Source organism: Nestor notabilis, unplaced genomic scaffold (assembly GCF_000696875.1).
Source record: "Nestor notabilis isolate BGI_N333 unplaced genomic scaffold, ASM69687v1 scaffold30614, whole genome shotgun sequence".
In the NCBI taxonomy this organism is placed as follows: Eukaryota; Metazoa; Chordata; class Aves; order Psittaciformes; family Psittacidae; genus Nestor; species Nestor notabilis.
This window is the reverse complement of record NW_009925642.1, coordinates 2,501-13,557: the sequence shown is the minus strand read 5'-3', so window position 1 is coordinate 13,557 and position 11,057 is coordinate 2,501.

The window sequence follows — 11,057 nt, the reverse complement described above, 5'->3', positions numbered from 1 at the left end:
GTTGCTCCGCGCCTCCCCCAGCCCCGCTAATTCCGCCTCGGGAGGCTGACACCGGAGCAAAACAAAGCCCCGGCCGGGCTGCGGGATGATGTTTTCCCTTGCACAGAGGGTTTCCTTGGTAAAATTCAGATGTTTCCTTGGGTCTCGATTGAAATAACAACGTGGGGTGTTTACTAGGATGTTATTTCAAGCCTCTTTAAGTCACTGGTTATATCTGTTGCGATTTCTCTGCAAATACAAAAACAAGTGCTGCGATGATTTATTTGAAGGAATGTAGGTGTTTCGCCAAAACAAACACGGAGTTTTTTCCTCTCCCCCCCAACAATCGCTTCTCACGAGCATTTGTCACTGCAGCCTCGTGGATTTCTCTCTGCTGTAATTCTGCAGGTGCTTTGTCACAGAATGGTGAGCGGGTTTTTAATGCCAGCCAGCGGATCCGCTCCGTTATGTACACACATTGCAGAGCAATGGGGGCAGCTCCCGTGGCAGCGCCCTGAGAAGTCCCTGTCCTACACGGTGCGGGATGGTCTGGACCGAAGCCACTTGAACCTTGTGCAGGGTTCACATGGGGCTTGCACAGCCTTTGTACGATGTTTCCACGGCTTGTACAGGGCCTTGCAGGGGGCTGCTGGCAGTTACACCCAGTAGCCAGTGACCACCAGGAGCCCTGACCCAGCTTGGGCAGGAAGCAGAGGAAGGACCGGCAGAGGAAGGCTTCATGAACTGTTTTTCTTCTGTCAGCTCCTTGTTAAATCCAGCTCAATGCTGTTCAGACAGTAAAGGTCACTTTAAGAAAGCATCGGTGAGCCCTGGCTGTCTCACTCCCCTCTGGGCAGGCTGCTGGGATCCCATGTGGGTACCCTCAGCACCGGAGCAGGCAGCTGTGTGCTCAGGGAGCCCTTCCCGCACATGCGAAAGGCTGGAAAAAGCTGTCCTGCCCTGCACTTCTCAATCCCACCGCCACCACCAGCCCCAGACCCACCGGCGGTGCTTCCAGTGGCCCCTGCTGCAGGGAATGGCAGCACTCCCTCCCCAGTGCTGCTCAGGAAAGGGACCAAAAGGGTGAGGAGAAGGATGGAAGGGTGATGAGACCAGAAGGGCTGCCAAGCTTTGGAAAATGGGCAGATGAGTCTATCCATAAACCTCTGGGCTTGCAATGGTTTCTGGAGTGTCCTGCCTGCAATCCTTTCAAGCAGCCAGTTTCGTGGGAAACAGTGAAAGGTAGGGAAGTGGTGAGTGTGGGTCGTGCCCTGGGCCACCTGAAGCTGTACATCCTCCTGTGTGCTGAGTGTGTGTACCTGCCACATGTGAGGAACCTCAGGCTTCACCAAACTCCCAGAGACTGGAACTGTCACTGCATTTTTTCTGTATATGTTTTAAAAATTAAAATTACATTGATGCAACAGAGAGCCAGGCTGTGCCCTCTGGTTTTTCTTCCACCCCACAACTTTTTCACCCCCCAGACCAGTCCTCCTCTCAGACCACAGTGTGGACATCAAGGGCCAACGCCCACTTGATGCAAGCCATCAGAACGGAGCAATAGGTTCCTCCTCGTCCCTGTACACAGCCGTCTCTGTGGCAGAGCCCTGTGCTGCTGGGTGATGAGAGCCAGATCTCTGTCCTCACCATCTGCATGCAGACCCAAACACAGCACGCACATAGCCCACACAACCCAAAGTGACATGCACACACATGTCTGCACGCACCAGGCGCACATGCCCACACCAGCTGGCACTGACAGACCCAAGAAGCAAATCCTGCCCGGCTGTGCCAGAGGGAAGACATGAAATCCCACAGCCCATCTCTCTGAGCCGCGCAGAGTCTATCGAGGTGCACGAGCGCCGAGTTTCCCATCTGTTCTCCATTGCTGCTTCATCTAAACCCTTTTGGGCTTTCTTGAATTTCCACCAGCCCAGCCCAACCCAGCCCAGCTGCAGGACCTTCCCAAGCCGCCCCAGCCCTGTGCAGCGGCACAGCAGCTCCTGCCCTCAGCCCTTCCCTGCTCCAAGAACGGGCTCCCTGCAAACCTTTTTGTGCATAATTTCACACTGGCAAAGAGCCACCTTCTACCAGCCCCCTTCCAAAATCAAATTAGCACGCTGCTGCAGCAGCAGAAATTGGAGAGGAAGGGCTGCAGTTTTATTTTACAGCTCAATTAGCAAGTTTATACAGAAAAAGCACCCATATAACCAAGGGAGATTTTATGTCCATTTGGCTTCACCAGCAAATAGACTTGTTCCTCTTTCAGGGCACTCCCTAGTGCTGTGGGCACAGCAATGTTCTCCTGCCCATGGTGGCCCTCAACCAACATGGTGACACTGGCTCCGGCCCTGCTCACTCACTCCATCTCTCTTTGCTCTTACACTTAAAAATCCTCTGGGAACCTCCAGCATGGACTCAAAAACATGGTTCTAAGACTGTTCCATTACCCTGTTCAATAAGTATTAAAGGAACCAGAAGTCTGCCAGAACCTAAGATGAAGATAAAGGGACACATTTGCCTCTAATTTTTCCCTAAGAACCTGTCCCAAATAACATGAAGCCAATGGCTCTATGCCCAGGACCTTAGCAGCTCACACCGTATCCCACCATGGTCTATCCCTTCCTTCACCAACAGGCCTTTCTGGGCAGGTTTTTGGAAAGAAGAGGGCAGTCAGCTCACTAAGCCTGTTTTTTCACTGGGAACATTTTCAGGATGCTGATTCTTTTGGGATCATGAAGAAATTTTTCCTGCCTGGCTGACACTTGGGTTTGTCTCCTCTGTTGCAGTCTCTCTCCTCCTCCTCCCTCTCTCAGTCCCCAGCAGATTCATTTCCATGCGGGGGTTGAGTTCTGGGCAGGTGGATTCTTCTACCATAGCTGAATCCTCTTCTGCAGTTGCGGGCAAGGTCCCAGACTGAGAGTGTCTCAGAGTCTCCTGCCTGCCAGAGAGGGGCTGCCCTACAGATGCTCTTCAGCAAAGGAAAGAAGGGGGTTTTTGATTTAACTAGAGCCCCATGAACTGTGGAAGACCACTTTTCAAAGGAGGAAACAGAGACAGAATGGAATTCTTCAAGCAATAACCATGTACCTGATGACATAGCCATGTTCTCACAACCTCCACAGATGTTCACCTTTTCTGTCATCAGCACTTTTTAATGGAATAAAAATAAACTGCAGTGACAACCCCGTTCCACACTTCAAAACTGGAGGTGTTCATGGCTGTTTCCATTAGCTAAGTCAGTGAGGCTCAACCAAGTAACTCTTGCGAAAGTTCAGAGTGGTCAGAATATTGATGCTAATGGTTATTTGGCAGAGTATGTTTTCATACAGTGACCACACAAGAAGCCTCTTGTGGCTTCACTTAACAAATGTCTTCTAGCGAGATGGCTACAAGTGACGGCGAGGCCAGCTCAGCAAGTAACCAAGCAACAGCATCATTTCTTTCCAAACCTTCCAGCAACTCCTTCCAAAACTTACTTAAACTGAACCCAAGCTGAATTCTTCCTGATTGTCTGCACAGGGATAGCCAGGGAAGATAAGACAAATCAAGGTATGAAGTCCACGCATGAAACATCAGATGAATTCACAGACCCCGTTGGGCTGCTTTCCTTCAGGCCCAGAGACCTTATGTCACCACAATCTGGATGCCTAAAGCTGTGCTGGTCTCACATCACTTTCTGTTTAAACACTGTACTCTAGCTAGGGGACAGGAGACTTACAGAAATCCTTTGCTGATAGCTCAATCCTTCTGGAAACATAAAAGCTTCTTGGATTAGATTTTCAATTCCCCTAGGGAAAATTGTCTTTATACAGAGGGTCTCTCATAAGCCACCTGAAGATAGCAAGTCAAAACACAGTTGAGTGCTCTGTTGATTTAAAAAATTAAAAAGCCCATTTTCTTTTTGAAAAGTGCAGAGTCAGCAGGTAATTTGACAATGCACAGGTGCAGAATGTGTCCTTATAGTGGTAGTCTAGGTTAGTATCTGATCAGAAGGGGTGAGATTCACCTTACAGAATGATTAGGGTTGGAAAGGACCTTAAGATCATCTAGTTCCAATCCCCCTGCTATGGGCAGGGATGCCTCAACAAGACCTTACTTCATTTTGGCTTTTTTCTCAGCCTAACTAATCACCTTCCTCCCATTAATAGCTACTGGAGGAAGAGCCATACCTCCAGAAAGTGATTCCTAAAGCGTTAACCAAAGAGTGCAGCTGAGACAGCTGTTACAGAGGATTTGGTCTGCCTATGCAGAAAGACCTCATCTTCCTCCCTGCCCCTGGCTATCCATGTGAGATGTCACCAGGGAAGTGTTCTCCTACAGCTTTCCTCAAGGTCTGCTCCATACTTACATAGTTTTACATATTTCACCCTTTAACCTGCACTCAGTCCCTTTTTCTCTCACCTTTTCCCAGATTATTGTGTTTCTCCCCAGATTCTAGTCCTCCAGCTTCCATCCCTTTGCAAAGGCCCCTCAGGTTTGGGTGGTATCAGCTAGTCCTGAAAGGGAGCTCTGGCTGGGAGAGTGTCTGCCAGCAGGAACCCAAAGGGAGTGTCAGTAAGGGAACACTGCGTAAAGTACTTCACCCTGATCCTTCCAGTTCTCAGCTATTCCCAGGAGACCCCTTCTCTGCAGTCTCCTCATCCCTCCCAAGCTAGCACCACTCAGGGCTGTTGTGTCACTCTCACTTCTCTACCACTTGAGACAGAGAACTACTCCATACCAAAATCAAGCCCTTTGCTTTCTATCCCAATGCAAAGTTTGACCAAGAACTCCAGTTTTGGCTCACTCGTAACTTCCTGGATGCAGCTGTTCACTGCTACAAACATGAAAGGAAGGTGGTTTTGTTTCCCACCTTTTAGGTTATCTTCTCATCTTTTGGTATTGTTTATTCTTTGTCATACAGCTACTTTTGCTCTCTTATTCACTTGAATGCTCTTAATCCCATGCTTTTATTTTCCACTGCAGACCAGCCAAATGGAGCTAAACTCTGAAGTCCTTAAGGTCAGCCCAATAGTTCTCCACAGTGACAGGGGTCTGGCAAAGAAAGTTCTTTGCCCAAGAACTCCCTCTGGGGAGTCCCTCCCTTCAGGAATCAACAGGTGGATGCATCCTACCTAAGTGCATCTAACAATGCAAGGTACCTAGTTGGAGATCTCAGCTTTGGTTTCCTTGACTCTGGGAGCATCACCAAGCCATGGGGGCCAGATTAGGCATGCAGAGAGGGCCATGCAGACCTGCCAACCTTCTCAGCTCCAGCCCCATCCTCCTCTCTTCACTCCTCTGTGCATGCTGCTGTCTGGGCTGTGAGGAGGAGGAGGTGTGGAGGAAGGTGGGTGTCTGGGTGGGGAGAAGGATGTGGTCCAAAGTTCTGTTTGATCACAAGTTTGCATGGTCTGGATCACTCCTTTCAAAACCATGTCTCCCTGACCTTCTTGCCAGGGCAGCATGTTCTTCCACAACGAGCATGAGTGATTTGGGCCAGGCACCTGGCAGTTAGGAGAGATGCCTCTCACCTGAAAGGCCCCCTAGAAACCAACATAGACCATGGGCCAAACTGAGAAGTTCGTGAGTACTTTTTACCACCACTGTATCTCCTCACCAGTTCTGCATTTTAACCCCACAATTTCTTCTTTCCTTTTCCATTTTGCCTTTTCCAACTTTTTTTGTTTTGTTTTTTTGGGGTTTTTTTTTAGACATTTCATGCCCCAGGCCACTTTCTCCTTCAGCTGTTGAGTAGCATGAGAAACTCAGAGGAGAAGAAACCACCCCACAGGGCCATCCTGACCCACCTCAGCAGAGTGGCTGGGTGGGTACAGCAGTAAGCGGAGTACCGGGGGTACCCGGACTTGTAGGGAGGGATCACTCCCAGGGCAGGAGCACCATCTCCCGGTGAAGGGATTTATAGCAGCAAGCCTCCGTGTGAGGTGTTTCCCGATGCACAGATGAAATGTGAAGACACTGGCAGTTTGGAAGACACTCACTCCGGTTTATCTCCTCTTAAGCTGTGAAACATATGGAAAAGCAACCCAGTCCAAGCGGGTACTGTATATAAGAAAGGGAGGTGGAAAACTGGCGGTGAACAGGAATACATTATGTGGGTACATCCCTTAAAAACTGCAGTCCCTACACATTTATTTAGTGCTTGCACTAAAGTTTAAGACATCCCTCTGGGCAGTCAGAGCTGCATGGACGAAGCTGCTAACACACATTACTGGGTGGGATGTCAAATGGCGTATTAGCAAGAACCTTACATTCCTAATACATTACAGTGGCATGTGTTCACAACTGTCTGGGCACAGCTCTTTACACAGACTGCAAGCTGGTGTGGGTTGTGCTGACATCAGTATTTAGGCAATGTAAGTTTCTGCCTTTTATATCTGATACAAGGCAACATGCTTGCTTTGCCTTGTCCACTTGCCTGCTCCTGTTCACCCAAACACTCACATGCAGCTTCAGGCACCAGAGACCATCTCAGACGCTTAAATGTGAGCATCTGGTGCCACCTGAGAAATCCACACTTCCAGTTGCTGCCTGAGAAAATAGTGGGGCTTTCCTACACTGTCTGCCTCCTCTACCAGGACCATGTAGATATGTTGGGTGCCCTGCAGCCTGCAGAGAGACACCAGGTGCCTATTTTAGCACCTGCACAAAGCACATTTCCTTATGAGAAGATCATCAGATTTTAGTAGGAAAAAAATATATGATATAGGACTTCCCAATACTGACCACACCACTGTGTGGGTCACTTCAGCAGTGTACAGGGAGCTCTGCCTTTTTCTGTGGTTCACATGTTGATCCCGCCAGCTCAGTAAGTCAAAATACGCCATTTTGGGCTCCTCACTCCATGGCCAGAAGAAAAGTGTAGCTGAAAACCATTTGAGATGACAGGCTCCTGTATGAAACAAGATGATTGGCAGGCAGCTGCTGGTTTGCACTTGGGACAGGGAGGTGTTAAATTCTGCCTCTATCCTTTCTGCAGGGCAAACACGCACAGATTAAGTCTGAGCTGACAGTTTTAATAAGAGACAAAGGCACAAGGACAGTTAAAAGTTTTCCTGGACCTTGATGATTTAGTGATGTGGAAACTGCAAATGAATCCAGCTCTGAATCTTCTTGGTAGTATTTTCCTTTTTACAGTGAAGGCTTGTGGATACAGTATTTATAAGACAGGTTGTGAATGCAAAGACTCAACCTGTGGAGTCTCCAGGTAGACATAATTGTGGAGTAGAGCTAGCCACTTAGGTTACATATATGCAGGTAAATTGAATGTCTGTAAGACCACTCTTTGGCACCAAGGTCAAGTGCTGTGAATCAGCCCATTCCACATGGTTAAACTCCTGTAGACTCCAAGGCCAATGGCCATGTACAAGCTGTCATTTGAGAATGCTCCCGGGCCTGTGTTAACAAACTATCCCCAGGAAGCTTTCAACAGCGCCATAGGCTGAAAACACACCAGGGATATCACTATTGACAATGAGACAATGATGACATTGCTCCCTGGCATTATTTAGTTTACTTGTATAAATGGAGTGCTGAAGACTCCAGAGACCAGGGCAGGATAGCTGATGGGCTTGTGTGCTGGAGTCCTAGCTCATTGTAAAGATTATCCATAGTCTTGCTTTTAGTCCTTCAAAAGCTTACTCCATCAAGGTTTGGGTGAACCTTTGCTATCCAAAATAACAGCAGCAGAAGAAAGAAAGTCCAGACCTTTGGTATTTAGTGAGGGAATGAGAAGTTGGCAGCAAGGGTGATGAAGAGCACTACCCTGGAGATGGACCTATGCCATTGCTGGCTGGAACCTCAGGACAGCCACGCTCCCTCACATTTTAGTTTTTCCCTCTCTGTAGTAATGGGTCCCTGCTCTTGCAAGCAGTTTGGGCAGAGGATTAAAAAAATACTATAGGTGTACTTCCAGCCTTGCACAGGGTCAGTATGGGTGTTCCTGATGGAGTCTCTAGAAGGAAGAGCGCCTTCCATGCAATCATTTTTTTCCATGATTCCTGGGTCGCTCTTTCTACTTCCCTGCTCAGGACACTACTTCCTGGACCAACTCACCTGACTCTGTAATGCTTGGGTAGCATTTATCATTCTGGTTTTGTAATTGTAGTTTTGAACACTCGAGTGACTGGTATCAGCAGGGGCTCCAAACATATGAAGACGAAATGCATACAGCTGGTTGTAGGACTAGCTAGAACAACGTGATTTCTTAAGGATGATCTCTCAAGGAAAATTCATTTCCATTCTCTTCAGCCTGTTTCTCTCACCAGGTGGTGCTTGCTTCTTCTTACATTACAGAAAGCTGATAAATTGAGAAAACTATCCAAAGTGTATGCTATGCCATTTTACCATAAATGCCTACATCTGTCTCTAAAGCTCTGTCTTTCTGAAGGACAATCATCCATTTCTACAAAATCTCCAACACCCATACAATATCATTTTAGTAGTTACTGGTTTGGAGAAGTGTAATAAAGAAGAATTTAGGGTGGATTCATTTCACTTGATCTACAATGTAAATGTAAGATTTGCAAGACATGCATCAGCTGTACCTCTTGTTTAGCTCCAGAGACCGTACTGACTTGATTTTCAATTACTGTAATAAATGTATATATATTTAATGTATATGAGGATGTCAATGTGGTGACGCTTGCTTCTAAGGTCATGAATTTCAACCATTTAGGCCTCATTCCATTGCCTAGACATAGACGCTGTATACTGAAATGTACCAGAGATCCAAGACATCTGTCTGGTGATGCAAGCCTGCAGCCCTCTAGAGCAGCAGCTGGAGGCCATGTGGGATACACGAAGGTCTCTTCAATGGTACTAAACCATAGCTGAACAGCTGAATCAAGACCTGAACACCTAATCTAGTTGTTATATCCCCCCTACAGCCACTGGAGAAAAGTAGGCAATTTTAGGGCATAAATCATCATCAAGTGAGCACCTGAAACAGATGCTAGTGCTCACAGAAGTGTGTCCCATTTCTCTCCTGACTACAAAGCCAGTCTACCAGATGAGCACGGAGGAAGATGCTGAGCAGGTCAAAATCTGATTTTAAGCAACAATAATCTCACTGTGTGTAACCGGATAGACAAACTGCTACTGCTTCATAACACCTCTACATTTGCAACCATTAATACCTTCATTAAAACTTCAGAAGCCCATGTCCATGACCTGGTGAAACCCAGAGTCTGACTGCCACCCACTTTCTAAGTAAGAGTTAGAGCATCTGACTTGAAATGTTTATTGTAAAACATCTGTGAACAAAACTCAGCTCCTGGAGCACGTATCATTGACCTGGAAAGATATTCATCTTCCTACTGCAGCTATGTGTGAAGAACTGGTTGACAATATAGGTTGTACTGGTTGTGCTGTGAGACAGAGGCATACTTACAGATCTCCTTGGACAATTGGGTAACTCTGTCCTGGCTTACTGTCACCAAGAAATGGTTGGGTCATTGCAATCTGTCTCTCACAGCATCTGCCAAATTTGTCATCTTGAATTGAAAACAGAGCAGCAGAACTAATGCAACTCAGTCTAACAAAAAGTCTTTATTGTTCTTCCCTTATACTTCTGTCCCACACTGGAGGTGCACAAGAAGCAACAGACCTACCGGCAAGCCAAATCAAACAGGTTTCTGCTTCAGACTTTCCCTTAGAGGAACACAAATGCTGGCCTCTCACCTACTGAGCTGCCAGCATGTTACAATAGTTGGAGGAGCTAAAAGTTGTCCAGCCAGCTCCTCTTCTGTTGTATTTGGTTAAAATTGGCTGTCAAGTTATTACAGTGTTATTAGACTGGGAGCAGACAGCTAGACTGGCAGACACATGGAGTGACAGACAGACCAATTGCATACATCTTTTTTCAGGAAGAGATACTAACACCCTCTTGCTTCTCAGACCCTCATCTTTTTCTTGCTAATTCAGAAAGTTGGAATTTTTCCAATTGAGAGAATTTCAGTGAGGTCCAGAATCACCCATAAAAGGGAGGAATTGTTCCAATAATGTCCCAGAAAAGTTTCCTAATTTTAAAAAGAAACCCAGGAACAAAACCTAGCCAGCTCTAACTTGACTGGCTCAAGCTGCATTGTGATGAGTAGTTCAGCAAAGTAGCTTGGGTGTCCATGAATCTCAGTCTTTTCTTACTCCTGCAAGCAGGATCTTCATAAAGGAAGTCATCTCCACACATCAGAAAGGTAATGAGCAACCAGGAATCAGCATCAAAGCCAAGCAGACCTTGGGCTCCTGTTTACCTCCAATCAAATAAATGGACTTCTAGAGCTTATTGTGTGACTGAGGGAAATCAAGATAAAGTCCTTGGACAACAGCTTAGGTCAGGTGTGTGGTGAAGAGGTACTTGAGAAACTTAGCAACATATTTGGGAGTTTATCTGGAAAGTTGTGCAATCACTGACCCTTCATATTACCTTGATCTGAGCAAATGTTTGTGTCATTGCATCTATGTAAAGAGTCAACTACCCAAATCCCACCATTTCTTTGGGGGGTGGAAGGGAGGGAAGTGAAAGGCTGTTGCATCTATCTACTATCTATCTACTGTAGGTGAGATTTTAGAATTATATAGACAATTTCCTGTATTTTAAGACTTGGTTCTATTCAACTGGAGCAAAATAAGAAATCTCATCTTTTCTTCCTTACTGGCTACCATGAGATTTATCCATGGTTTACCTAGGACCCCCAGATTTAGGAGAGGTGGAATTTCAATTCCAGAGCTGCAGCAGGTCAAGAGCTAAGTTTATCTTTCAGCAGGGATTACCTGTCGTTTCTACTAGACTATTACTGACATGTGGTTCATCATGTTACAGGTTAACTGTTTAAAGCGGGGAGAGCATGAGGCATAATGAAGAACAGCTATATAACTATCCTCCCTTCTCACCAGAATAAATCTATCTTGAGTTCAGGAGGTGTGTAGATTAAAAGACTGCCTTGACAAGCTATCAACAACCTTACCACATCATATAAAAAGACTGGACTTTAAATCTACCATTTTGGCTACCTTTGAAACTCACAGAGAAGCCCACTCCTAATATAAAATCTCCTAGTGGTTCACATCTGGGTTTT